At 46.2% G+C, this 6,086-nt stretch overlaps 1 long non-coding RNA gene across 2 annotated transcripts; it reads right to left on the reverse strand.

Annotated features, from left to right (window-relative positions):
- Nucleotides 1–682: 682 nt before the first annotated feature.
- On the reverse strand, nt 683–4,244 carry LOC119287022. Of its 2 annotated transcripts, XR_005140742.1 has the most exons (3): nt 3,212–4,244; nt 2,386–3,024; nt 683–1,279 (listed from the first exon to the last, which is right to left on the reverse strand). It is a non-coding gene; the product is annotated as an uncharacterized LOC119287022 (long non-coding RNA). The 2 variants fall into 2 exon arrangements; XR_005140741.1 differs by having other exon boundaries at nt 785–3,024; nt 3,212–4,235.
- Nucleotides 4,245–6,086: the final 1,842 nt, after the last annotated feature.

Genomic DNA, 6,086 nt, shown 5'->3' on the forward strand with positions numbered 1-6,086 from the left:
ACCCCACCCGCGCGAGCGGGTAGACATTTCTTTCTTCAAAGGCTCGCATGGGAGTACAATTCAGTACAGTGATATTTCACTGGTGTAAACTGTACTACGCCTATAATTTACTTGTCACGGCAAAAACCCTTTGGTCACAGCTCTAGTATTTTCCCCTGAAAAGGTGTCTGGGCATAAAATTGCGTTGCATTCGGTGATCCATCTCTATCTCTACTACTATTAAAAGAGCAAACTAGACTTATTTTACAACCACCCAAACAAGTGTACACAGAACAATCCGAACCCTCAGATCTAATCCATTTAGTCAAATCTAACAGTATATAATGACCCGATGGTCTGCCAGCCGATTGAACGGCTGGGATTCAATGTTCTGCCGCGGCAGACCATGGTCGCGCACTCCCCCCTGATGACCGATGTGATCCGTAATTTTAGGATCATCCTCAACCTCCCTCCCCTCGAATTCGCCTTAACCTCCCTCCCCTCGAATTCGCACAGATTCGCTCCATCCCCAACCTCCCCGGTGCCCTACCGCCTCCTCCCCTCATGGCCGCCCCTCCCTAGCCGTCCGTCCTGCACGCAGACTCGCTGCAGACCCCGTCTGGTCTGCCCGTAGACCCGCCGCTCCCTCCTCGCCGTCCTTCAATTCTGCCCCTGCCGCCCCTCTCTCTTGCAGCGGAGCAGAAGCGGAAGCGCCGGGAGAAGATCAACCGACGATTCATTGAGCTATCCACCGTCATCCCCGGCCTCAACAAGGTCGGCTCCTCTTCTTACACATACGTACATATCCAACAAAATAAATTTCTTAACTGATTGGCCCAACTAATTCGCTCAGATGGACAAGGCGATGATCCTTTCAGACACCATGAAGTACGTCAAGCAGTAGCAGGAAAATCTCAAGGCACTCGAGGACGCGACCTCCAGAGCATCCATTCCGCGGTGCTTGTCAGGAAGTTGTGCACAGCCGCGCCAGAAGACGTCGGCTGCTGCTGCCCGTCATCGTCCGCAGCGGGCGTAGCTGGAAGCACAACACCGACGACCAGGAAAGTGCTGCTGGAGGTAGAGCTCCCCTCTTATTGTTTCCCATATCCCCTTTCTTTCAAAATTCTGAACCCAAAGATACAGATCCACCGACGTTGCACTCGGTCATGAATATTGCATCCACCTGCATCAACAAGGCGTCTATAATATTTACCTGCATGCTTAGGCTAGCGCTTGTGTACCTCCATGTTGCCATATGCTTCCAATCGGTTCAGAAGAAATCCATCTTATATGTGCATACCTGTCAGAAACCATAAAGCACTCTGGTGAATCACTTTGGGAGTTCATGGTTGTGCCAAAAATTGGTACCAGATCACCGGTTGTTCGTCCATGATTTTCAAAAAGCAAGTACAAGATCATGGTGTTACTGAAGTGAGAAGATGATTGATCTATAACCCAGTTGTGCGTCAAGCCTGCGTCAATGGTGTTTCCAACGATCAACTATCCCCCGCTTTTGTAGTATTGACAAAAACCGTGCCAATGTTGCTACAGTTTCATCACCAAAAAAGATAATCCAGTTTTGTTAAATTAATTTATGTAATGATATGTTCATTACCGATCCTGAACAAGGAGTAGACAGATTATAGTTTCTAAAGCTTCTTTGTCGAGATGCATAGGCGAGAAGGACAGCTGGAGTCGCCGCCGTCGCTTATGGAGCTCCACACCATTGCCCAGTTGTACAATAGCATGTGCAATCTTCTCCATTCAAGACTAAGTGCAAATGGTGAACTCTTTGCCAAACAAGAAGATATGAAGATCAGGCATATAGGCCCCCATAAGGTAGCTATATAGTAATTCATGTGTAGTAGTGTGGATTATGGTCACATTTTGTCTAGGACTGCAGATAACTATGTCAATAAAAATGGATATTCTGCATATTTTCTGAATTTTGAGTAAGGGCTTCATGTATAAGGTATGCAGTAGTTTTGACTTGGGGCACTGATCAATTCTTCACATGCAGGAACATGGAGAGATGAATCTGGTCGATTGTAGCCACAAGGTGAGTGGCTTGATCCTTAATTAATCCAGTTAAATTTCATGGATTATTGATTAGTTTTTCAGCAAGCAAATTTTTGTACATCTGATTGTAGGGATACTGCTGTAGTATTTGGGAGAAAGAGTACGTCTGCACCTGATGGTGATATGCCAAAGTTTTGTATTTTCTAGGTAAATTTGCTACATGGGAAGATTCCTCAATGGCAACAATACACCATGATAGTGATAATGATATACATCCTATGCTGAACAAGAGCAAGACAGAAAAGAGTAAAAGATTCTCCCCGAAGTAATTACGGATTGCTATTTTCAATTCTAAGTAATAAAGAATATAAGGTTACAATTCATCACCTGAAAAAACATATCTTTGTAGTCATAGTAATGTCTTCTCCAACTGACCATACCCTTAAGCATTTGATGAAAGTGGATATATCATCAAGAGCCCTGCAAGCAAATTTATCTACAATAGGAAACACACGATGATGAAATATTAGATATTCCAAATCACTATGTGAAATGTTTAATGTTTACTTCCCCTTGTAACGTTAGCTTATCTAGCAAATTTCTGTTATTCTGTACATCTGATTGTTAAATTTCAAATAGTACAGGAACCAGATATCCAGATATAATTAGAGTAGGGATCGACACAAACTAAACCTCTTGACACGCTCATTTGAAAGTCAAGTATATTTATGCAGCAACGCCTTATTACTCCTACAGAAGATACCATTACCGCTGCTCATAGAAAAGATATTACACCATCAGTTGAGTTTAGCTCAATCTGCAGTTTTCATTACAATGCATGAATCTTATTAATCTTGCTTCGAATGAACAAACAAGAGAGGATGAAGTACCCATCTTCCAGTCATCTGGCAAGCAACAGTCCAGTGCATATTGCAGACCTTCTTAGCAATCATCATCGAGTGCCATTGTATCTTGATTAACATAATTGTACAGGGATCTTGAATAGCACATCAAACAGAGGCACGCCTAATTGAAATTACATTGGTACATTAGTGCACGCGTAAACTGCACAGTACGAATTAAAATTTAAGTGCAAAGATAGGATAATCCAGAGTAGACACGTAATAATGTCTAAGAACTAAGATCAAATGAGAATTAAACCTGACGGACAATACAACAATGAAAATTCATTTCACAATAACATAGCTCATACCAGTGGAGGCATCGAACTGTGCCCATATATTTTTGCGCATCCACGCCCGCTCCTTGTTGTCTTGTTGCGGGCATCCGCGCTGGGTCGCCCGCGAGCATGCTGAGATCGAGCGCATCCTTCGGCACTTCGGCCAGCGGATTCGAAGAAGGACGGGGAAGAACAGGGGCGTGGAAGTCTCGCACCTCCAACGGAGCCTAGCGCTGGGATGCTCCCGTGCATGCCGAGCTTGGGGACCTCCTCGGCCACTTGGGCGACCGGATTCGACGAAAAGGCGGGGAAGAGCAGGGGTGGCCCGAGGAGGCGGGGAGAGGGAGCTGGCGATGACCAAGGAAGAATGGGGAACGACGGGGAGAAATGTGAGGGCCGGTGGGATTTTTTATTTTTTTTTGAGGTGAAGCGGTGGGTGGGTAGGTAGGTGACGGTGTGAGGGGCCTAACTGAGGGAACCGTCTCCCTGTCTATTGATATGGGCTAGAAAATTACCAAAAGTCCGATCAATCCAGCCCGGCCGTTCGTCTGATGCCCGATGCCTAGCGCTCGGCTGAGTTTCTTTACCTGCTAATTAGCGTTCTTGAAGCAGAAACCAAGCTAGCTGCCTAGGTAGGCAACAAATGAATCATCCATGAATCATATCCAAAATTAAAGTATTTGTAAAGGTGTTGTTATATTTCAGTTGACTTAGACTAAGTTGAGTGATATTAGCATGTTTATTTTTTTTAAAAAAATCACCTTTTTCATTGGATTTATGTTTTCTAAATTTTAATACATGAATATATTTGTCATTTTTTCAATCGAGGCTCAATAATTATTTTTATCTCTCTAAAAACAATCCAATATTTTATTATCCCTCTAAAAATACATGAAGACGGAGGAGGATCTCCTTGATAAATATTACCTCTGTACGTTAATATAAGACATTTTTTCAGTTTAGTTTACATAGGGCGTAGTACATAATGTTGTTTAGTTATTGTTTTTTAAAAATTATGTAACAAATTATAACAAAGTTATGTGATCGTGAATTTTTTGTGAAGACATGTCTGTCTGTCGTGTATTACACGTGCGATCTCATTGTTGGGCATGAGACATATTTCGATGGCTCGGTAAAAAAAATCACTAAAAAAGATTTAAAATGGAATTTTTTTATAAATTATGATACGTGCGTTGCACGTGCACGTTTACTAGTTTACAATAAAAATAGTATGCAAGAATTTGGCCACATAAAGGGCCTCGCTTTCAGGTTCCGATTTACAGATCCATGTATAGAAACATTTAGATCTGAACAATCACATACCAATAGAGCGAGATTAATCTCCAAAGGGGCCGGGCAGACTGGAGTTTGTCGTGCTTGTATTTCGTGAACTGTCCTTGTTTTCGATAATTCAGATTCTTGAACCGTTTAAACAAAAGCCCACTTTCTTGAGTGACTAACCGGTACTCGTCGATGGAATTCTATGAAAATGATTGAACGATGCATCCATAAGTCTGGTCTACCAGCCTTATTTACGGTGGCTTGCAATAATCTGATCTGAAGATGTTCTTAAAAAACTTATGGTGGTAAACAACTGCCGCAATTTCGATTTTCTCTCAACAGAAGTACTGGTGATGCGATTCTCTCGAGTGCAGAATTTATCTTCTAGAGATTTTAATCGACGTTCCGTTGTGGATTAAAGCTTCTACTATTTTGTAGCGTAGTTCTGAACATGTAATCAACGAGGAGCAATGAGGCAGCTGATCAACATTTGTATTCTGCAACTTCTCAAAAAAAGAAAAACTTGTGCCCCAGCGAACCAAAGAATGCTCTCTTCCTGAAATACAATTATGAATCAACAAAAGTTGATCCTGGACAAATATGTTCCTAGCATAATCTTTGTTGCAGTCGACAGATAAGTCAGGAATCATCAAAGTTGATCCTGGACAGATTACTGAGGACATGAGACATTTCACTGGAAATCATCTCTACATGGCTTTACAACTTTTCTCAGGAGTACATACTATAGCAGTGACAGGACAGCTCTAGTGTTCTCTAGTGAAGAGCTAAACCCTAAATTTCGCTCCAGCTCCCATAAAGCGCTGCCGCCTCTGCGATGACGGCGTCGGCCGTCTTCTTGGCCGTCATCAGTTCCTGGCCTTGTCGAATCGCACCGTGCGAGTTCTTGGACATGGCAGAGAGAGGTGGACGCATCGGCGGCGCCGGCACGGGCGCGTACTGGTCGCGGCGGCGCTGGGGTTTGTCGTAGCAGCACTGCTGGAACTGGAAGCGGCTGTATCCGGCGAGGTCCTGCGCGCTCTGCACACGCCGCATCGGCCGCGGAACGGCGACGCGCGCGGCCGTGCACGGGTCGCTCTGCACGCGCCGCAGCGTCCCCGGGTGCAGCGGGGGACGCCCAGACGCCGCGGGACGCTGGACGCCGGAGAAGAACACCCGGAAGGTCGCCGACGGCCGCGTGGCCTGCAGGCGGTCGTACTCGTCGCGCAAGTGGGCGAGCTCCTCGTCGCAGGTGACGGACACGAGCACTTCCTCGTCGTCGGCGAGGCGGTACCGGAGCGCTGTCACGATCTTGCGGCCGCCGCTGGCCAGCATCTCCTCGAGCCTCGCGGCCAGCTCCCGGAAGGAGACCCCGCGCGGCACGGCGAGGACGCGGGTCTCGCCTCCGACGTACCGGACCGCGCCGTCTGCGGCGCAGGGCGCGAAGCAGCCGCCGTGGCTGCACATCATCCTCAGGCGCCGCTCGGCCGTCGCGGACGCGGAGCCACTGCCGGACGCTCCTGGTGCTGCTGCCGCTGCCATGGCTTGGTCGGCGAGTTGGCGAGTCGTGTGGGTAATCGTACGTGGAGATGAGAGGAGATCGGCGTGAGTCTCCAAATTTATGGACACG

This window comes from Triticum dicoccoides, chromosome 4A (genome assembly GCF_002162155.2).
Source record: "Triticum dicoccoides isolate Atlit2015 ecotype Zavitan chromosome 4A, WEW_v2.0, whole genome shotgun sequence".
In the NCBI taxonomy this organism is placed as follows: domain Eukaryota; kingdom Viridiplantae; phylum Streptophyta; class Magnoliopsida; order Poales; family Poaceae; genus Triticum; species Triticum dicoccoides.